The sequence below is a fragment of the Mustela nivalis genome (assembly GCF_964662115.1).
Source record: "Mustela nivalis genome assembly, chromosome: 2".
Taxonomy (NCBI): Eukaryota; Metazoa; Chordata; class Mammalia; order Carnivora; family Mustelidae; genus Mustela; species Mustela nivalis.
In genome coordinates, this window is record NC_139021.1 from 58,711,302 (window position 1) to 58,734,107 (window position 22,806).

General features: G+C 43.6%; 1 long non-coding RNA gene across 1 annotated transcript; it reads right to left on the reverse strand.

The window, feature by feature from the left end:
- Positions 1–7,188: 7,188 nt before the first annotated feature.
- LOC309859257 lies at positions 7,189–16,308 on the reverse strand. Its single transcript, XR_014308645.1, has 3 exons — positions 16,154–16,308; positions 13,559–13,726; positions 7,189–7,492 (listed from the first exon to the last, which is right to left on the reverse strand). It is a non-coding gene; the product is annotated as an uncharacterized lncRNA (long non-coding RNA).
- Positions 16,309–22,806: the final 6,498 nt, after the last annotated feature.

A 22,806-nucleotide genomic window follows, 5' to 3' on the forward strand; every position in this document is an offset into this window, starting at 1 on the left:
CCTAGTATGCTGGCCTGAGCCAGGCCTCCACCGAGTACCTACACCTTGTCCACTTGAAAGCATTGTTCACAGAGCCCAGGATACCCTGCTGTATGGCTGCTTTAGGCTGGGAAGTGAGGAGGGCTGGGACCCAGCTGGAGGAGGGGGAGATGGAGGTGGTTTTTCTGGCTTCTCCTTACGGAGACTTGGAGGGGTGTGGTTGGTGGGATCCCCAGGCCTGGGCATGTCTCCTAAGTGACAAGGTCAGCCAGGCTAGTCCTGCAGGGGTGGTAAGTGAGCCGGTGAGCTTGCTATCCAAACCTGGTAGCTCATTCTTCTGGAAATTATCTTCATGGAAAATTTTGGAACATTATAAAGCCACTGAATACAGAAAGGAAAAAATAACAACTGAGTGAAATGAATAGTGAGAAAGAGCCCTCAGAGGTGCCAGAGGCGGGCTCTTGGCCTGGTAAAACACACTCAGTTTCAAACCCACAGAATAATTGCAGGAGTCAGGAGTCGTGCACACTTAACCCTGTGATTTCTAAGAAGTGAAATGCTTGGGGCGCCTGGGTGGCTTAATTGTTTCCTCATCTGCCTTCGGCTCAGGTCATGATCTCGGAGTCCTGGGATCGAGCCCTGAACTGGGTTCCCGGCTCAGCGGGAAGCCTGCTTCTCCCTCTCCCACTCCCCCTGCTTGTGTTCCTTCTCTCGACAAATAAACAAAGTCTTAACAGCAAAAAAAAGAAAGAAAGAAAGAAAGAAAAGAAAAGAAAAATAAAATGAAATGAGATGGTTGACAGAGAGAGAGGACAATCCCTCAAGGGGTGAAACCCCTCACTTGGGATTGCCTACTGGATCTTCCAGTTCATACCACATGTTGCAATAGTCTATTTATTTTTATCACTATTGCTTATTACATGGATGCACACATATTGTTGTGCCTCTGTTCTGCTGATGAACACTTGGGTTGTTTCTGTTTTGGGGTCTGTTATGAATGATGCCGTTTATACAGGTTTGCGTGAACGTATTTTCTTGGGTAGATACCTAGTATTGGAATTTCTGGGTTAAACAGCAAGCATATGTTCAAATTTTTAAAAAATTGTCTGACTATTTCCCAAAGTCTGGCTGTATAATTCTATATTTACATCAGCAATGTATGAAAATTCCAGTTTCTACGCATACTTACCAACACTTGGTGGTGTTACTCTTTGGAATTATAGCTATTATAGTAGGTGTGGAGTGGTAGCCTGTTGTGGTTTTCATTTGCATTTCCATGATGGCTCATGGAAATGATCAGCTTTTCCTGGGCTTATTAGTCATTTGTACTGATTATCTATGTAAATGTTTGACCATCTTAAAAATTGGGTTTCTTAGGGCGCCTGGGTTAAGCCTCTGCCTTCAGCTCAGGTCATGATCTCGGAGTCCTGGGATCAAGCCCTGCATCTGGCTCTTTGCTTGGTGGGGAGCCTGCTTCCTCTTCTCTCTCTGCCTGCCTCTCTGCTTCTCTGCCTGCTTGTGATCCCTCTCTGTCAAATAAATAAAATTCTTAAAAAAAAAAAAATTGGGGTTTCTTGGGCTGCCTGGGTGGCTCAGTTGTTATCGTCTGCCTTCAGTTCAGGTCATGATCCCAGAGTCCTGGGATCGAGCCCCGCATCTGTCTCCCTGATCGTTGGGAGCCTGCTTCTCCCCCTCTCTCTCCCCTTGCTTGTGCTCCCTCTCTTGCATTCTCTCCATCAAATAAATAAAATAAAACCTTCAAAAAAAATTGGGTTGCTTGTCCTCTTACTATTGAGTTTTCCTTTTTGTCTTTTTGAAGTTATAAAATACACATTACAAAAAATTTACCATTTTAACCATACATTTGTCATTAGGTATATTTATTTACCTTGTTGTGCAGCCATCACTGACATTTATCTGCAGAGCTTTTTTCCATATCCCCAGTTGAAGCTCTGTACCCATTAAACACTGACTCCTTATCCATCCCTCTCCCCAGCTCCTGGCAACCACCATTCTGCTTTCTGTCTCTGTGAATCTGACTACTCGAGGAATCTCTTATGAATGGAATCATACAATACTTGTCCTTTCATGGTTTATCTCACTTAACATAGCATCTTCAAGGATATTCTTGTTGTGGCATGTGTTGGCATTTCTTTCCTTTTTGAGGCTAATAACATTCCACTTTATCTGCATACTGCACTTTCTTTATCCTTTTTTTAAAAAAAGATTTTATTTATTTATTTGACGGAGAGCTAGAAAGCACAAGTAGTCAGAGCAGCAAGTAGAGGGAGAGGGAGAAGCAGGATCCCCAGCTGAGCAGCCCAGTGAGGGGCTCGATCCAAGGACCCTGGGATCATGACCTGAGCTGAAAGGAGACACTTAGTTGACTGAGCCACCCAGGAGCCCTTCCATTATCCTTTCATCCATTGATGGACATTTCAGTTGCTTCTTATTGTTGAGTTTTAAGAGTTCTTTATATATTCTGGACGTAGTTCAATTTACCAATATTTTTCTTTTATGGCTCACATTATTTCTTTATTTATTTGTATTTTTTATAACAGTTGGATCATGTTTTTGGTGACCTATCTATGAATCTTTTCAAAATCCCAAGTCAAAAAGATTTTCTCATATGTTTTCTTCTGGAAATTTTATAGGCTCAGCTCTTACATATTAGTGTATCTATCATCCACTTTGAGTTAATGTTTGTGAGTTGCATAAAGGTCTAAATTCATGTGTTTGCATTTAGATATTCTACTGGCCCAGTACCAATTCTTGAAAAGCCCATGCTTTCCTTCACTGAATTGCTTTGACACATTTTGAAAATCAATTGACCATATATGTAAGGGTTTATTTATCGAATTTCTTTTCTGTTCTGTTGATCTGTATGTTCATCATTATGCCAATACTATGTATTCTTGACTGCTGTAGATTTCATATAATAATTTTTAAGATTAAGCTTTATATAGCAAGCTTTGATATTTTCAAAGCTTTTCAAAGAAATTTCAAAATTTCTATTAAGATTTTTAAAAATTTGTTTTAGGACCTTCGCTTTTCCATACGGATGCTTGCAAACAAGGAGAGTTTTGTCTCTTCCATTCCCAGTCTGTATTTTATTTGTCATGTCTTACTGCACTGGCTACAACCTTCATTTGAACAGAAGTGGTGACAGCAGACTTTATTGCATTATTCCCAGCCTTTTTTCAAAAATTTTAATTAACATTTTTTTTTCTTTCCTTACAAGTATGTTTTTTCAATTAATTTTTTAAAAATTCCAGTGCAGTTAACACACAGTGTTATATTAGTTTTAGGGGCATAATATAGTGACTCAACAATTCTATACATAACTCGGTCCTCATCGTGACAAATGTGCTCTTTAATCCTCATACCCCTCCTCCCTCCCACCCCTCTCTCTGGTAACCATCCGTTTGCTCTCCACAGTTAAGAGTACTTTTTCGTTTGTCTCTTTTTTCTTTGTTTTGTTTCTTAAATTCCACATATGAGTGAAATCATATGGTATTTGTCTTTGACTGGCTTATTTAGCTTAGCATTATTCCCAATCTTAGGGGAAAGCATTCAGTTTTTTGGCACTAACTAAAAAGCATGCTGTTAGTTTTTGTTGGTGCCTTTATCAGACTGAGGACATTCTTTCTATACCTAGTTTGTCAAGAGTTTTCATCATTAATGGGCATTGGATTTAGTCATGTGCTCAGTCTGTTGTGATGGTCATGTGATCTTTGTCTAGTCTTCTACTTACATATTACATGAATTATTTGATTTTGGGTTGTTAAACCAATCTTGCATTCCTGGGATAAATCCCACTTGCCCAGGGTGCATAATTCTTTTAGTATGTTTCTGGAATCAGTTAACTAATATTATGTTAAATATTTTTATGTCTGTTCATAAGGGATATTGGTTTGTTTAGTTCTTTTTTTCTTGTGATGTATTTATCCGGCCTTGGTATCAGATTAATACTGTCCTCAGTGAATTAGTTAATAGTTGTTTTCTCCTTCTTTATTTTTCTGAAGGACTTTGGGTAGGGTGGTATTTGTTTTTTAAATGTTGATACAGTTTGCTAACAAAGTCATTTGACTGTGAGCTTTACTTTATGTAATGATATTTAGTTCCTAATTTATTTTCTTTACACTTTATAATTCTATTAAGATTTTTAAAAATTTCTTCTTGAATCTGTTTTAATAATTTTTAGGAATTTAATAGTCATTTTAGGAATTTGACTACTTCATCTAAATCATCTAATTTGTTGGCATGAAGTTGTTCATAATGTTCCCTTAAAAGACTTTTAATTTCTGTAGGTTCTCTAGGTATGATACCACTTACAGTTTTAATTTTGGTATTTTGTGCTTTCTCTCCTTTTTTTTTTAATCCCTTGGTCATTTTTGTTAAAATTTTCTCAAATTTCTGGGTCTTTTTGGAAGACCAACTTTGGTTTCCTTGATTTCTTCTATTAATTTTCTCTTTTCTATTTGTTAATTTCTACTCTGAGCTTCTTCTTTTTTTTTTTTTTTTTTTACCCTGGACTTACTTTTGGCTTGAATTGGCTTTTTAAGATACAAAATTAAGTTACCATTTTTTAGGGTTTTTTTTTTCTTTCCTTTTTTTTTTTTTTTTTTTTAAAGATTTTATTCATTTATTTGACGGAGAAGCACACAGTGAGAGAGGGAACACAAGCAGGGGGAGTGAGAGAGGGAGAAGCAGGCCTCTTGCTGAGCAGGGAGAGGGATGTTGGGCTCCACCCCAGGGCCCTGGGATCATGACCTGAGCCGAAGGCAGATGCTTGACAACTGAGCCACCTAGGCACCCAGTTTTCTTCGTTTTCAATGTAAGTGTTAAAATCCATAAATTACTCTGCTAGCATGCTTTGGTTGTGACTAAAATTCTGGCATATTTTTCCAGGTTGGCTCAGTTCAAGATACTTTCTAATTTATATTTCCCTGTGATCTCTTTTTTTTGACTCATAATATTCTGTGAATAACCTGGATTTTGCCTTCATAAGTACTTGACACATATGTAGAAATGAATTAGGGGAGCAACAGAGTATGGTACTGAAATATGCCTTGAGATCAGCTCCCATGGTCACATACCTCTACTGCCTAGCAGAACTAAGCATGCACTCTGAAGCCAGGCCAACTTTTTTTGAATCCCATCTTTATCACTTACTGCCCTGTGACCTTGAGCAAGTTATTTAATCCTTCCTAGCCCAGTTTCCTTACTCTATATCATAAAGTTGCTGCAAGGAATAAATGAGTGATATATGTAAAGCACTTAGTGTCTGGCAAATAGTAAGTCTTATATGTTCGCTCATCAATAACCAAGCCTAAAGAGTCTCTCCCCTTTAACTATTAACAGTAGCCAGTGGAATTGGATGGAGAAAATCTACAAGCATAGTTTAAAATGAATTTCTGTGTTGTAAGACTTCTTAGGGAATAGAGTGTCAGGGTTGAAAACCAACACTTAACTTCTTATTTGAAAGGACTAAACTGTTGTAAAATATGAATATATATAGGAATTTTATTTTAATCCCATAAAAGAAACAAAAGGATGACACTTGCAACACATGCTACACAAGATGGTTATCTTGCCTATATTTTATGGCATGATTAATGTCATGAGAATCCCAAGTATCTGAGATAGTTGTAATTTTCCTTTATGATGTCACCCATCTTTAATAGTCTTTCTTTCTGATTCTTACCATTAGTGACATTTATTATACTTGATAGGATGTCTGTTTTTCCACCACAGTGTACATTCTTTATAAGCAGAGACTACAGCTTTTCATTAATATTCCTGATCCTGGAATATAGTAGGTGCTTAATAAATATTTGTTGAATATATATATATTTATACATACACACACACACACACACACACACACACACACACATATATATATATATACATACACACACATATGTATATGTGAATGAATGAATGAACATATACTTAAAGTAAAAAACTCTAGAGACATCCACTCCCCCTTTTAGGGCTGTGTGGTATTTCCTTTCAGACTATTTCTTAGAGCAGTCAACAAAGGAGCTATTTCATTGGTGAAGGTAGAAGTAACCAATGTTGATTTAGAAGGAGGAGAAATGTATGTGAGGCTTTAATATTTATGAACCCTCCTGTGGTATCTGAAAAAAAATTACTTTCCAAAGTAGATTCCCCTTAGAGGTAAAGAATACTGTGATGGTTAGTATTACGTGTCAGCTTGACTGGGCCAGGGGATACCCAGATAGCTGGCACCATTCCTGGTTGTGTCTGTGAGGTTTTTTCTGGAAGAGATTCTACAGTAGACTGAGTAAAAAGATTACCTTCACCCATATGTACAGGCATCCAATCCACAAAAAGGCCGAGGAAGGGCAAATCCCCTGCTCTTGGACAGGGGAGCTCCTGGTTCGCAGGCCTTTGGACTTAGACTGAATTATACCATTGGCGTTACCGGGTCTCCAGCCTCTAGATGGCTGACTGAGACTTTTTGACCTCCATCACTATATGCGCCAATTCCTATAATACATCTCCTCTTACATATCTCTCTATATACATTTTTCTGTTTCTCTAGAGAACCCTGACTACAAATATATTATGGTCGACTTCCTGAAATCTGTTTAACCGCAGATGAGTAGGCTAGACCAGTTAGTCCAACCAACTAGTTAATTCCGTCTGCCTTTGGATGATGATCCAAGACCCATACACAAGCCAATTCTGTCTAGTGAAATATGGGAGGACATCTGTAAGCAACTGCCGAGAAAGTTACATCTCTCCCATGAGAAAGGAGAGACTCACTATGGGACTAGATGCTATTTCTTCCTTTTAGGCACATTGTCTTATCTGGATACACCACCTGGAATAGTTGCAATAAAAGCATGAAGGTGGGGGCACCTGGGTGGCTCAGTGGGTTAAAGTCTCTGCCTTTGGCTCAGGTCCTGATCCCAGCGTCCTGGGATCAAGCCCCGGATCAGGCTCTCTGCTCAGCGGGGAGTCTGTTTCCTCCTCTCTCTCTCTGCCTGCCTCTCTGCCTACTTGTGATCTATCTGCCAAATACATAAATAAAATCTTAAAAAAAAAAAAAAAGGCACAAAGGCGAAGCCAGTCCAGCAGGGGCAATGCAAAGAAATGGAAGGAGCCTGAGATGTTGATGGTGATGCCATGAGGTAGTTAAATCAAATTCCGTGAACTGATACATACAAACACACATGGATTTCATATATAATTTTTTCTCAACCTTTTGAGAATAAGTTGCAAATATCATGAACTTTAACCATAAAATGTTTCTCTTTCTTAGAAACTAGGGAAATCTTTTACATAACTATATATAACTATGAAATTCAGAAAATTTAACACTGATACAGTACTGTTACTAAAAGACATTTCACTAATCGTCCCAATATTGTTTCTAGCAATACTTCTGTCTTGACAAGAATCCAGTCCAGGATGATGCATTACATTTTGTTGTCATAGCTCTTTAATCTGGAATGGCCATTCAGAATTTCTTTGTCTTCTACAAAAAAAAAAAAAAAGTTTAAGAAAACACATCAGTTCGGTAGAATTTCACTCAGCTTGGGTTTATCTGGTAGTTTCCCATGATCAGAAGCAGGTTATACAGTTTTGGCAGCAACACAACATTGTTGATGTTAAGTCCTTTGCAATGCATCGTATCGGGAGAGATATAAAGTCAATTCTCCCTGTTACTCGTGGAGTAAACTTTAGTTACTTGCTTACAGCAGAATCCACCTCTAGCTCATTCTTATGACTTTAATGCCTATACTCTCAGTGGGACACAGAATCATCCTTCTTAGGTGATGGGTGGGCTGCATGGAGTCATTTCCATGATCCTGGATAGGCTTTAAATTATAGGGCCCCTTGGTAAGGAATGGGTTCAAGATGTACTTTGAGAGCTGAATTTGGAATAAGTGGGGATTGCGCCCTCAAATATTCAAGGAGCCCATTGCCAGATAATCCTAAGTCAGTGGAAAGGGTTAACAAGGACAAGGGCCATCTGGTTTTCCTTAAGGAGGGCTAAGCTTCCCCCAAATATCATTCCTTTACACCTGAAGAAGTTTTAAATGGTCCTGTTCCCATGGAATCCTCAACCAATGTAGACCTGACCTGTGATTTATATAAAAAGTAGCTGGTCCTTAATTTTCCCCACAATGGCTTCATTCTTACCTTATGAACCTGCTTTGTCAGTGTTCGCTTTGATTTATGGAAGATTTCAAACTCCCCAAATAACTATCCCTTTTCTTTTCATTAAAGTTAATCCCCACAAAGACACTTTCATCCTCTGATTAGTCATGCCCCAGTGAACCTTGCTAACCAGAGGCTAAGTTATTGATGTGTTAAAGAGGTAATCTCTAAGTCTTGGGACCACTGAAGAAACCCCAACATGTTATTTGACAGTCAGAATCTCACAATGTATTGCCTCCTTTGAGCAGCCTTGGTCGCACGCGTTCCTTGGGGTCCATAAATCTCTCTGGCCCGACTGTCTATGAGGACTGAGTTATTGTGGGGCTGAGTTTAGGCTGCCAACACACTGCCCTGCACCCCGGGGTATCATGGTGCCTTCTCCAGACTCCAGTTTCCATTCCCAGTAACATGTACTCAGTAACAAATCTATTACACCAGAAGCAGCAGCTCATTGTTTGATGTCCTGACTATGGCTTTCCTCATAAATTTGCAGCAACCCACAAGTCAACAAGACTGTAATCTCAGTGTGATACTGGCCACCAATGGCACTAACCCTTTCTCCTATCTATTGATTTTGAGCAAAGTGCAAGCTTGGCTCACCCATTAGTGAGTCTTAGATAATGTTGATGTCCTATCCGTACAGAAGAGCAGCCCACATGGAAATGTGGAATAATCCCTCAACAACAAATGTTAAGTTTGTAAAAAAAAAAAAAAAAAAAACAGTAAACCTTAAACCTTTTTACACATGTGAGGTTCAGTCTGACGCATATAAAGACAATGTTTCTCAGCTGGCAGGATCATCCATAGGACGGTCTGTGCCTGTGGTTTAGTGTTTGGCTTCTTCAGTGCTTACAGCAAATGGCCAGAGAGATTCCTAGTCTTTGTGACAATCTCGAATACCCACAGACATTTTTTTTTCCCCTGAAAACTGTTTCAATTGTCTCCTGGAAAGATAACAACCTCCCCTCTCCAAGTCAGCTAAGAACCACAGTCTTAAAAGAAAAACAGCGGACGGAGGAGATCTTAAGTACTACCTTTCCAATTTACAGGCAGAAGGCCCATCCCAAAAAAACCTATTGACCCTGGCTTTGGTGTTGTTGTTGTTGTTATTGTTCAATAATACCCACCTGTTAGCATATGCTTCTGTAGGTCAGAAGGCCAGGTGGGCCCCGCTGGGGTCTAGGCCTAGGGTATCTCTGGGCTGAAACCCAGCTGTCAGCTGGACTAATCTCAAAGCTCCGGAAAAGAATTGCTTCCAGGCTCATTCAGATTGTTCACAGAATTTAGCTCCTTGTGGTTGTAGGACTGAATGTCCCATTTCTTGCTGAAGGTCAGCCAGGACCAGCTTCTAGAGGCCGTTCATATTCCTTCTTAGGTAACGCCCTCAATCTTCCAACCAGCGACATCTTGAATCATTCCCTCATTTGGAATCCCTCTGCCTTTCTCTTCTGCCACCAACTGGAGGAAGCACTCACTGAGCTCAACATATGGCCTCTGCCCTCTTTATTGAGATGAACCCACTGATCATGAGCTTGGATGTTGGGACATTGTTAAATTGTTATAAAATTGTCTAATGGCTTATTCTCCATGTCGGTACTTTACTCATTGAGGAGCAGTTTATTTTCTTAAATGAAAATTATTTTTTAAATTGTGTCAATTACACAGAAGACAGATGATAGATACCAAAAACTCAGAGAACTGCTGTGATACTGTGATTTGTCCTTGTCTTTAGTTCTGGCGCAGAGCTCCTAAAACCCTTGGAATTTCCTAAGTGATGAGAGGGATAAAGGTGTCTAGCATGCTAATAAGGTGACTTTTGGAAAGCCACTAGGTAACCTAAGGATGGGGGCTAGTTGCCTGGGGAATTAAGCATGTGATTAGAGGGTTGGAACATTCAGCCCCACCTCCTGACTTCTGGGCAGAAGTGAAGGGGCTGGAGATTGAATCTAATCACCAACGGCCAATGATTTAGTCAATTGTGCCTCTGCAGTGAAGCCTCCATAAAAACCCAAAGGGATAGCGTTCAGAGAACTGAGATCGGAGATTCTGTAGCCTGACGATCAGAAGCACAGAGGACAAATGTGCACTTGCTACTGCCATCTGAAGTTGCAGGGTGGGGGGGGGTGGCAGTCTTGTAGGACTGAACGCTTGACCTGTGGGGTCTGACCCTATGTACACAGTGTCAGAACTGAATTGAGTTAATTGCCTGACAGTGGGGAAAACCCCACTGATTAGAACTGGGTGCAGAATCAGAACTGGATAGCTCATACCCTCCTCAGCCACCTTTCCACAATCTCACTACCTTCTCTCTCTAGAAGAAACCCCAGGTATGAGCTGGTGGGCATACCTCCAGACAACTTTTAACACTTTACATACATTTATATGCACCCCTGGAAAAGGCACAGTCTTGTTTCATGTAGGTGTTTTTATATAAATGATTACCACCCTCTACATCTAATCTGAAAGTTGCTTTTATCGCCAAGCAGTATGTTTGGGGGGTTATCTCTGGTGGTTCATCCATATGGATGTGATTCATTTCTCTGAATGTCCTGTGTGTTGTTTTATTTAGGCATTCCCCCTTTTGCTGTATACTTTTATAGTTCTCACATTTGCAAGCCGTGCTGCACTGGCTCTCTTGCGTATGCCTCCTTGTGGGGAGGCACAAGTGTTTCTCTAGAGAAGATACCTACAAGTGTAATGGCTGGTCCTGCGGTAGGACCTCTGAGTTATAAGAGATACAGTTAAATTGCTGCCCCTGAGGACCAGGTGAGACTAATCTAATCTACAGTCACAGCACTCTAAGATCTCTCTTACTCCACATCTTCACCACACTAGACCCCATCCCACTTAAATATTGCCAGTCCCATAGGGATGACCTCAGTCCATCTGGTTTTTGTTTGTTTGTGTGTTTGTTTTTTATTAAAGTATAGTTGACACAATGTTACGTTAGTTTCACCTCTATAACATAGTGATTCCACAAGTCTAATGTTATGCTCTGCTCACCACGAGCGTGGGTTCTATCTGTCACCACACAATACAACATAGGTCCTCCTTGTTTTGATTTACATTTCCCTGTGTGCTAATGAGACTGAGTGACTTCTTATATGTTTATTGGCCATTTACAGATCCTCTTTTAAAAAACTACTGCTCGGGGCGCCTGGGTGGCTCAGTGGGTTGAGGTCTCTACCTTTGGCTCGGGTCGTGGTTTCAGGGTCCTGGGATCAAGTCCCGCATCGGGCTCTCTGCTCAGCAGGGAGCCTGCTTCCTCCTCTCTGCCTGCCTCTCTGCCTACTTGTGATCTCTGTGTGTCAAATAAATAAATAAAATCTTAAAAAAAAAAAACTAATGGTCATATTCTTTAACCATTTTAAAATTGGATTATTTGTCTCTTAATGATTTACAAGCATTCTTTATACTCTTTTTACTAATCCTTTGTTTGCTACATATGTTGCAAAGTATTTTCTCCCTGAGTTGCTAATATTTTAACATTGTTTATGGTGTTTTTTGTTGTATAGTTTTTTATTTTGAGGTAGAGAAATATATCTTTTTTTACTCCATACTTTTTATTTTGGGGGTCTGAAAATTGCTTTTAGCACCTAGTGATAAGTAACTTATCCTTCACGTAGGGTCGTACTGATAATTTCTACATTTTCTTCTCATAATTTTACATTTAGGTCTTAAATCCATCTCGAATTTTGGGAAGGTTGGAGGGCTTAAGTGGGTGTATATGATGGGAGATGGTGATTTTAGTCTCTTTCATGTGTCTATTTATTGAATAATCTGCCTTCTCCCCACTGATTTGAAAGCTGCCCCTACCTTCTTCCATATACCATATACCATATACTATATACCATAACCTACTGTAACCCAAGTCACATGAGTTTGCTCCTTGATGAGTCACAGAAACCACACCAAGTAGTCGTTGCACAAAGGGAACTTCATTTGCAGCAAGTAAGGAGATGACAGGCAGTAAGTTCCCAAACCATGACTCCTCAAGCAAGGGTGAATGGGTTCCTTGTATTTAGGGCTAGGGTGAGTATTTAGGAAGGGGAGAGTATCATCATACATGCAGGTGGGCTTAAGGCCGCACATGTGCCTTAGGGAAGCATGCCTATTCACACACTGTGTGTTATGTAAATGAGGCTTGGGCTCCTCTTTGGGTGGAGAGTTCAGTATTATAATGAGGAGGTAACTGTCAATCCCTCCACGGGCTCCTCCACAGCCATTGAACAGGCATGAGTCGGATGGAGCTCGAACTGGTTCTGGGTCCGGGCCACTGGGGCTTTTCATCTGGGCTGGTGTTATTGCATGAGGGGTAGTTCTGGTTTCCATCAGGGGATTCTATGCCCGTTGGCTCTTTAGCCTGAGTCAGATATAAACTTGACTCGGGCAAAGAAGAACTTGAAAGAAGAGCTTATGGAGGGATGCCTGGGTGGCTCAGTGGGTTAAGTCTCTGTCTTCAGCTCAGGTTATGATCCCAGGGTCCTGGGATCGAGCCCCACATCGGGTTCTCTGCTTGGCAGGGAGCTTGCTTCCTCCTCTCTTTCTGCCTACCTCTCTGCCTACTTGTGATCTCTCTCTCTCTCTCTGTGTCAAATAAATAAATAAATAAATCTTAAAAAAAGACGACGAAGAAGAAGAGCTTATGGAAAAAATGAGAGACAAGAACTTAAGAAATACTATTGGTGGCAAGGCTTAAGAACTCCTAGTGGCCTGCTGTCGACTAGAAGGCTGACCAATAACAGAAACAGTCCGCTGACACGTATCTTGTATGTTACATGCATCATATACTGTATTCTGACAATAAGTTCAGCTAAGAAAACGTTATCAAGAAAACCGTAAGAAAGTACATGGACAGTACAGTATAGTATCTATTGAAAAAAAAAATCCGCCTCTCAGTGGACCCGTGTAGTTCAAATCTGTTCTGTTCAAGGGTCCCCGGTATATAACGCAAAACGCAACTGAGCATCTTAATGCAGCTGGTGAGGAGCGCCAAGGACGCTGAGAGAGTGACTGCATGGCCCCCGGCGTAGCCTTTTTGAGCCAAGCTGGAGCCAAGAGCAGAAGGATGAAGGCAAGAGCAGGAGCATGACCTGAGAGAAGCCCCAGATCAAAGGCCTTGAGGGGGGAGGGGTCATGGTCTTGAGGATCCCACGGAAGCCAGCATGGACACGAGAGCCAGATCATCAGAGGACTGCGGGCCACAGTACGGAGGCTGGGTTGTACCGCACTTGGCAATGAGAAGCAGGGGGAGGCCAGGGAAGGGAAGAACTATGTGCTTATTAGAACAGGTTTTTCACAGCAACAAATCTGGAAGTGGGTATCATCTAGAGCTGTCACCTCCTGTGGGTTTTTAAAAAGATGGTAATCATCATTTTACCATTTTCCTGTTGCTACCCTCTCCTTTGGTTTCAGTCTCAGTCTTTTGTAGGACAGTAATTCCAGTTGAACAGGACATCACTGTACTGTTTTTCTTGAAGTCAGCTGATGAATAAACCCCGTTCTCTTCATTGTGATGGCTGGGTAGCAGCTTTGCCGTGTTCTTTAGCTGGATGGGGAAAGAAATAGAGGGAATGAGCGAATGAAGATTTCGTTTTCCTTCCTCCCGGCCTGGAGATGCACTCGGGCTTTCATGTGACAAAGGTAAAGTCTGCGCTGAAAATCAGTGAGACTGGCATCAGCCTGGGGGTGGCCGGCTCTGTCTCAGGTACGGACAGGCAAGCACCGTGGTTTTCCGCTTTGGATCTCCTGCTTTGGTACTGAGACTGTCAATCAGTAGGATCCAATCACCCATGGCCGGGACTTCTTTTCTTTAGCTTTTCATAAACCTTGGCCAGGCTCCACAGCAACTGGTAATAAAAATACTCAGTTACTGTAGATGGGATTAAGTGTCATGTTTTGTTATGCATCAGAAACTGATTTTGAAACAGGAAGCAAAAGGTAAGACCAGCTCTGGAGGGAAACGTATTAACAATGGAATCCTCCATTACCTGTCACTGGGAGTGGTCTTTCAAAAACCGCTTTTGCAAACCATAAAAATACCCAGTAAATCTTCATGTTTGCAAAGGGCAATATTAAGAACTCTGGACTCATACTGGTTCTGGACACTTTATTTAGCCTGGAAGCCTCATTTTTCCAATCTGTAAAGTGAAAATAATTGTACCTTTTCACTGGGTGATGGGAATAAATGAGGTAATACACTATATGTGTGTGTGTGTATATATATAATGCATTTTAGACTTGTGCCTAGGGTTCCTCTGATAATGTTGTTAGTCTTATTTTTGAGAGGAAAAGGCCAGCCTTTTCTACAGGAAATCTGAATGAAAAACTACAAACTACAAGAAATCACAATGAAACTGTGTGTTATGGGGCACCTGGGTGGCTTAGTTGGTTAAGCGTCTGCCTTCAGCTCAGGTCATGATCCCAGGGTCCTGGGATGGAGCCCCACATTGAGATCCCTGCTCAGCTGGGAGTCCGCTTCTCCCTCTCCCTCTGCCACTCCCCATTGCTCATTGTCTCTCTTTCTCTAATAAATAAATAAAATCTTTTAAAAGAAGAAGAAGAAGAAGAAGAAGAAGAGAAGAAGAAGAAGAAGAAGAAGAAGAAGAAGAAGAAGGAGGAGGAGGAGGAGGAGGAGGAGGAGGAGGAGGAGGAGGAGGAGAAGGAGAAGAAGAAGAAGAAGAAGAAAGAAACTATGTGTTAGGCCTGGAGAATATATGGAATGCATGTTCCAAAACATAGTGACTGTCCTCATACATGTTCCAGCAACATGTATCATAATCGCCGGTCCGGCCTGTACTCAGTGGTCTGAAATTGAGACCAGGGCTCACTCTTGTGGGCTCAGGTCCTCTTCCCCGCTCTCACCTCACCCCATCCATTCATCTGATCTTGTCCCTAAATATTGATCGCTTTTTCTCTCTGCTTTCCAGCCTTTGGTTTAGACCAGGGATTGGCACACTTTTTCTGAAAAGTGTGAGATAGTAAAGATTTTTTGCTGTACCAACCATACAGTGTCTATTACAACTACTCAACCCCGTGATCCTAGCACAAAAGCAGTCATAGTTATGTAAAAGAATAGGTGTGACTGTGTTCTAATAAAACTTTATTTATAAAAACAGGTGGAGGTCCAGATTTCATTCAGAGGAGGTAGCTGGCTGGCCCCTGATTTAGACCACCATGATCTCTTGGAGGTTAGGAGTATGGTCCTGCACTGCAGGTCTGATCTAATTCTCTCACCTTCAATTTAAAATCTTTCAGTGGTTTCCTTCCTTCCTTCCTCCCCTTCCTTTTTTTTTTTTTTTTTTTTTTTGCAAAGGGTGGTCTTGAACCCTATCATTAAAATCACTTGACTGCTTTACTGAATGCATCGATCGACACTCCTCTCCAGAGCCACTAAACAGAGCTGGATATTAATGAGTATCCCTTGGAATTCCAATGCAGGAGTTCTCAAAGTGAGCCCATGGACCCCTGAGGGTACCTCGTGTGCTTTTGGGAGGTCTGTGATGCAGGGAAGAATCATGAAGTGTGTTGAGGGTGGGAAGAAAGGCTTATGGAGAAGGTGATACCTGAATAAAGGCCTGGAGGAGGAAGTGTATCTCTGCAAGGAATATTCCAGACAGAGAGAAAGCCCCTAGGCTGGCATGAATGGTGAGGAGGCCAGTGTGGTTGCTGTGTGTGTTGTGGGCCGGGGCGGGCAGGAGGGGGGTGGTGAGGAAGAGGGAGCAATGAGAGAGGAGGAGACAGGGCCGCAGAGGAAAGGGGCCAGACAGATGGAGTAGGGCCTTGGAGGCCATTGAGAGACTTGGCTTTCTGCTCAGAACAAAATGGGAGCTGTTGGAGACTTTCAGGTCAAATTATGCAAGCTATTCCAGGAATTCTAGCCATCTCTTCCTCCTTCCTCACACTCAGTCTGAGCATTTATCTCTTTCCCCCTGTGGGCTGCAAGTCCCCTGAGGATCCAGGCTCTCTGTCTTACCTGCAGCAGTGCCAGCCATGCCCTGGGTCCTGTGGGTACTCAACAAGTAGTGATGAATGTCAAATGCTTTTGTTTTCCTCCGTGGCTGGATTCTGATTTTAGTTTGGTAAAAACCTCTTGAGAAAGAAAACAGCCTTTTCCAAATAAACATGAAAAAAAAAGTCATTTTTCTATGCGAAGCTTAATAAATGACATATTATCTTTTTTTAAAAAAAAATCCCACCATCAAAAACACTTCACCAGAGAATGAGAAATCAACATGCCTTTCCTTTGTGATCATAAATAAATCTGAATTAAAAAATTAGTGTTTTCCGGATGCGATTCTGTGGCATTAGAAAAGCAAATCCCTCTTTTCTGTAGTGGGCCATTAGGGAGTTTCACAATTCTCTTTTCCGCTCTTCTCAGAATGTGGCTGGCCTCCCGTGTTGTCGTGTTTCTCCACCTCCCTGTGAGGATCTTTCTGGGCAGCGCCTTCCTCAGCACCATCTAAGGAAGGGTTAGGCAGTTGGCACTGACCACACCAGTGACCCCCGGCCCGAGACCCCACGGCTGGACCGCGGGGGCTGGGCCGTGTGGCTCCCGCTCTTCATTCTGGCCCAGTATTTTCTTCCCCTTTCTTTCCCTGGAGTGGACAACCAGTCCTGCCCCTGGGACTGGAAACCTAGGGAGGCGAAACACACCTGCCACCAGGGACTGCCCTTCCCCACCCCCTTTACTTTCAAAAAGGGGCATGAGGAAAGGAAAGGCGCCCACGTTGTTTTCCAAAGCTTGAAGCCTGACAAACTAAAGGTGGGGATTTTAAGGAGGAAGAATACCACAGCTCAAAGAAATTATAGTATCCTAGCACACATATTTGTGTGCGTGCTTGTAAGTGTGTGGTCCCTGGGGCTTTTGTTCCCACCACAAGCTGTCCTTTTTATCTGTATTTGCAAGAAAAAGCCTATTAGTTCCTCTTGCTCTGTGTCTAAGAAGTCCTTTCCCTTGGGACGGCAGTTTTCAGATGCGCTGACGAGGCGTTTCCTTAGAGCAGGGGAGACTTCGAATCCCTGCCTCTAGACTGAAGGTCTGAATGTGCTGTGCAGCCCACAGGGCGGGGGCCGGCGGGGGCCGGCGCGGGCTGGAGCAAATGCGGTGGTCCAGCGGCCTGCACACGGCTTGTCCCGCGGAAGGAGTGTTGTTAGTATTTGTTCAACAGAGGAGTGTGAGGTGTTAACATGATTTACAGTGCTAACCAATGTGCTTCCCAATATTTCTTCTACCCCTTAACCCTCGCTGCACCCCAAGGAAGCGGCCACTGGGAGGCCTTCACTGCCCCAGGGAGTGAATGATCGGAAAGACAGGGCTTTTGAGGGAACTCGGAGCAGAAACCACTGATTTGGGCAAATTCCTTATGAATTAGATTTCCTGAGTTAGTGGAGCCTGAGTGGGGAAAGCACTCTGCCATTGTTCCTAGAAGCCGTGTCCCAGGCGGAGAGCTGGCAGCCCATCCCGCAAGAGTGTTTGAGGAATCTGAGAGATGAGACCAGGAGGTGGGTACCAAGAGCCCAGAGGACATGGCTGGGATGGCCTCACCTGGGAGTTAAAGAATGTTCCCCATGAGCCTAAGGGTGGCATGGAAAGGGGGAGAGCCTGCCTCTGTGGGTGCAGCAGCAGAACTGTAGTGGACCCCCAGAGAGCTAGCAACCACTCCCCCAGCTGCCTCTCTACTGCTCAGAGCAGAACACAGCGGGGCCCAAAGCAGGCACTCCACTCCACAACCATTGTATTAATGGATGGAGGTACTCAGGGAATAGTCTAGTTTTCCACTCTTCCCTTGGCTAAGTTGTAACCCATTTTGTGTCTGTTACTCATTTATAAAGCAGAGACAATCTTTTTTTCCCCCAATTTTATTTATTTATTTGAGAGAGAGAGAGAGAGAGACGGAGTTGGGGGGAGGGGCTGAGAGAGAGGGAGAAGCAGATTCCCCGCTGAGCAGGAGGCCGGATGTGGATGCGTGGCTTGATTCCAGGGCCCTGGAACCACGGCTGGAGCCGAAGGCAGACACTCAACTGACTGAGCCACCCAGGTGCCCTAAAGCAGAGACATTCTCACACCTCACTAGAAACAGGGAAAAATAGCCTTCGTGTACCCTGCGAGACATTGTAAGGAGGGCACTGACACATAAGACATGCTCCCCGAACCCAAATACATACCAGTTGGGAGAACAAGGCTCAGGGAGTAAAAGGAGAAAAGTAAGTACAAAGAAGAAGTATCCAAGAGTCAGATGAGGCCGACCATCATTGCTAGGAGAAAGGAGTGAAGGGAGCGATTAGGCAGGAGGAAGATATTGACATAGGAGTAGGGTTGACAGGAGAGGGGCAGGGGTGTAGGGAAGGTATGGTTGGAGACAGGAACTCATTGAGCAAAGAAGGTGAAGCGGGAATGAGCCCCGAGTGTTCCATCTCAACAGACCCGCAATCAGAAAGGCTGGAGCAGAGAGTTGATGACCTACTTGTGTGACTAGAGAGAGGGGCCAGCCAACTGCGACAGTTCTCAATGCCAAGCTGAAGAGTCTGGACTTGGCAATGGAAGCAATGGAAGCAGGACCCATGACCTATTTTGCAGGGCTCAAGGCAAAATGGAAATTGGGGTTCCTTGCTCCAACATTCAGAGAGTCTCAACACAGGACCGCAGAGCATTCAACCCCACGCAGGGCCCTGGGGCGCAGGACCCAGAGCGACAGCCGACTGGTACCCCCATGACGCCCACGCTGCCCTGTGTGAGCATTAAGAATGCATCGCAGGGCTTTGAGAGGAACATGCCGGATTTCGATGGTGCCTTAGAAAGAGGAGCTGGTTACCTTCTAGGTGGGTGAGGGCAGGACGTGGTGGAGGGATACCTAGTAGGAAATCACTGGACTCGCCCGGGTTGCGGTTAGAGCACAGAGAGGTCAGTGGTTGGAGGAATGGGACAAAGGGGCACATGTGTGTTAGCAGGGGTCACTGTCTCTAGGGGTGGAATGGCTTACACCACCCTGATGTCACTGCTCGCACTGGGTCCTGCAGAGAGCTGGAACCGCGGAGAGAAAGAGGAAGTGTGGGAAAGGAGCTGGTTTGGGGAGATTGGCGAGGGGTAAGCGGACTCCCTCATGCTGAACAGGATGTAAGGGCAGGGCCTCCAAGAAGACGTGCCCCGCTGGCCATTGAAGATGAGGAAGGAAGTTCCGGTTTGGCAACGTAGATCTGAAGGGAGTGACAAGTGCTGGGTAGCTGCACATAGGCAATTTCTTCGGAATCACGTGGCTGGCTAAGCGGGGTGCTAAAAACCAGCCGAGTACCTTAAAGTCATATTTTCTACCTCCACTTAAAGGAATTAGGTGATCAGCCACGATGTTGGAGCCAACAGCCCGGTGGAAGGCTTTCTCGGTTGCTATTTCCATAAGGTGGTTGTGCAGAATAACAAATCTATTTTAATCTTTCAGCGCTAAAACATGGTTTAAAAAAAAATGCCAAAATGCTGGTAAAAACTGATCAGCATTAACTGTCAAAGGAGCCTGTGGCAGGTCCCTCCCCTCCCCGCCCCCCCACCCCATTTTTTTTAATGATCCATTTATTTTTCAGGCAATTCTTTCAGGAATTTGAAAGTTTAAGCAGGGGTTACATAGAGAACTAACAGGAAATGTCTCATCTTTCCAAGTTTATTGTTGAGAGTGGCCAGATGTCATTTGTTTGTGAGTGGGAAATGGGAAGTTAGATCACAGAACGTGAAATTTAAAACTCCATGCTAAAAAAAAAAAAAAAAAAGCCGTGGGGGGAGAGCAGAGAGGAGAAGCACACGCAGGGAAGCCACTTTGCCTCCTGTGACTTATGTTAACAGTTTGGTGCAGCCCTGCTTACGAGCGGGACGCTAATATGAGAACATGCTTTACTGTCTGCAGGCATCCCTCCCTTCGAGGTCTGTGTGCAAACAGCTGGTCTCCGCCTGGCCGGGCCAGGGTGTTTGGGAGCTCTCTGCGGATCTGCTGTAATTATACACCCCATGAAGGGCCAGGAATGGAGGCCAACGTTCTTATTGGTCATCATGCCCCAGAATAAAGAATGAGAAAAGAACTTTCAAAAAGGGTCCTTCGCTTTAGCACTTACAAAGCAATTATAATGATTTTTTTTTTATTATTATATTTTCAGTCTCTCTGGTTTAAACTCTGGGTCAAATACTTCCAGACTGTTCAAGCTGGCTGGCTCAGATCTGGCCCCTTCGTCTCTAATTGCTCACTGACTCTCCCGGAAATACCCTCTTCGTCCCTGTTGCTACAGTGGGCTTTGGCAGGCTCCCTCCCGGCCAGGTGTTTTCCCCCATGGTTGCCATGGCAGCAGTGTTCAACAGAGGTTCTGAGGGGCTTGGAATTGACAAGCCAGAGGTGGGGCCTGAGTTCCTGTCTGCAGTCCACGATTTGCTGATCCGTCTTCCTCAGAGAGAGAGCACATAGTACGGGACCGTGCTTCCTTGGAAGATGACAGGCACCAGGCCAGGCTCACAGACATAAATTTGGAATTGGTTATTGGATTACTGGGCCAAACATGGGAAACATAGCTGAAGGGGAAGATACAGAGCAAAGGGATCCAAGGCCAGCTCCAAGGCTCAGAACTTCTTGTCCAGTTTTGCAAAGGAAAAGAAAGCCCGAGCCTACTGCTGGACTTTCAAGGGCAACAGGAAAGATTCTGTTCAACCCCAGCCCATTCTTCCACTCAAATTAGTTAGCAGTTTTTCTTCCTTGGGCCCTGCCTAAGATCCTGATATCCCCACGTCAGTCTCTTCCTGGGGTTAAATCATTAAGGCATCATATATGCAAATACAGAGCTGGAAAAGTGAGCCCATTAGCCACGCTCCTTGATCATCGTGGCTATGTAGGCGTTTACCATTATAGTGTCCAAGGCGTGGCAAACACAGGAGATAAGGGATTTTTTCATTTTGTTTTGTTTTGTTTTATGATTGTGGTAAAATCGAGATATACCACAATTTACCAATTTAACCATTTGCAAGCGTACATTCCAGTGGTGTTAAGTACACTCACAGTGTTATGCACCATCACCACTACCCATTTCCAGAGCTTTTCATCACCCCAAACAGAAACTCTGCACCCATTAAATATACTTCTTCACTCCCCACCCCCACTCCCAACCCTGGTAAACCCAATCTACTTGATGACTCTGTGAATTTGCCTACTCTAGGTATCAACAGATGAGTTTTTAAAAATCACGTCATCAGGGGGCACCTGGGTGGCTCAGTGGGTTAAAGCCTCTGCCTTCGGCTCAGGTAATGATCCCAGGGTCCTGGGATCGAGCCCCGCATCCTTCTCTCTCTCTCTGCCTGCCTTCTGCCTACTTGTGATCTCTCTCTGTCAAATAAATAAAATCTTAAAAAAAAAAAAATCACGTCATCAGGGCGCCTGGCTGGCTCAGTGAGTACAGCATGCAACTCTTGATCTCAGGGCTATGAGTTTGAGCCCCATGTTGGCCAAGGAGCGTGCTTAATATAAATAACAAAAACCATTGTTGTTTTTGTGAAAATAATACATTTTCTAATACATGCTCAAGGAATAAAAAAAAGTACAAAGGGGGAAAAGCAAAGGAATATTACATCGTAACTTACCATTGTCAACATTCGCTCAGTGTCATCCCAGACACCTCTGTATGCAGATAGACTTAGAGAACCATAGGAAGAAAAATGCACAGTCACATAAGCTTTATAAAAATGAGATTATTCAATGCATGGGTGTTTTAAGTTAAAACCTTCGTTTTTCTTGAACTGAGCAGAAGATCAGCAGGACTGAAGTGTGTGGTTCCTCTGCCTTCTGCTTCCCTCCTCCCCAGCTCAAAATCCCAGTTGTTGGTGGTGGATTATTACTCTTACCTCCTTAGGGGGATGATATTTGCATTCAGAACAGGCAAGGTGTGGTGGATGAGGTTAAAGGAAAGCAAGGGGACCCAGGAGGCCTGGGGGCGTGACAGGAGTGGTGTCCTAGCCCTGGGACCGCATGGCATGCTCAGAGCCCTCTTTATCAGAGCTGAATAATGGTACTGATGAGGACAGGTGACCTTTTCTGAGATCTTACTATGGGCCAAGCATTCTGCCCATCAATACTTCCCATGTATTAAGTTCCTCAGTCCTAACATGCAACCTGTGATCAATGCTAGCGGCTTGATATTTTTATTATTATTTTTACTTATGGATGAGGAGCTGAGGTTCACGGAAAGAACTCACCCAAGGTCACAAGACTATACACCGTGGAGCCCAGGCAGTGTGACTGCAGAGCTCATGCCCTGTGTTCTCTCCACATTGGATCTACAGCTGCAGCAAGGGGGCCCCCCGAGGGTAAGACAACTGGTAGAGGGACCCGTTGATCCTTCATGCCAACATGGCGCATTCTCATGACCGATCTTGTTTGCTCTCTGTGATGTTCCCAGTTGAGAGATGAGGTTGCGAAGCGACTTGACTACCCCAGGGGCAAAGCCCGGGAGTCCTTTCTGGGGCTTACACTCCAGTGCCAGTCGTTCTCTGTTTTGCCCTCCTCGTCACCCAGTGATTGCTCATCTGAATGATAGTTACAGGCCAATTTTAATGGAGGGGGCGGTTTCTTCAAAACAAAAGAACTTTTGAATTAACATCTTCCTTTA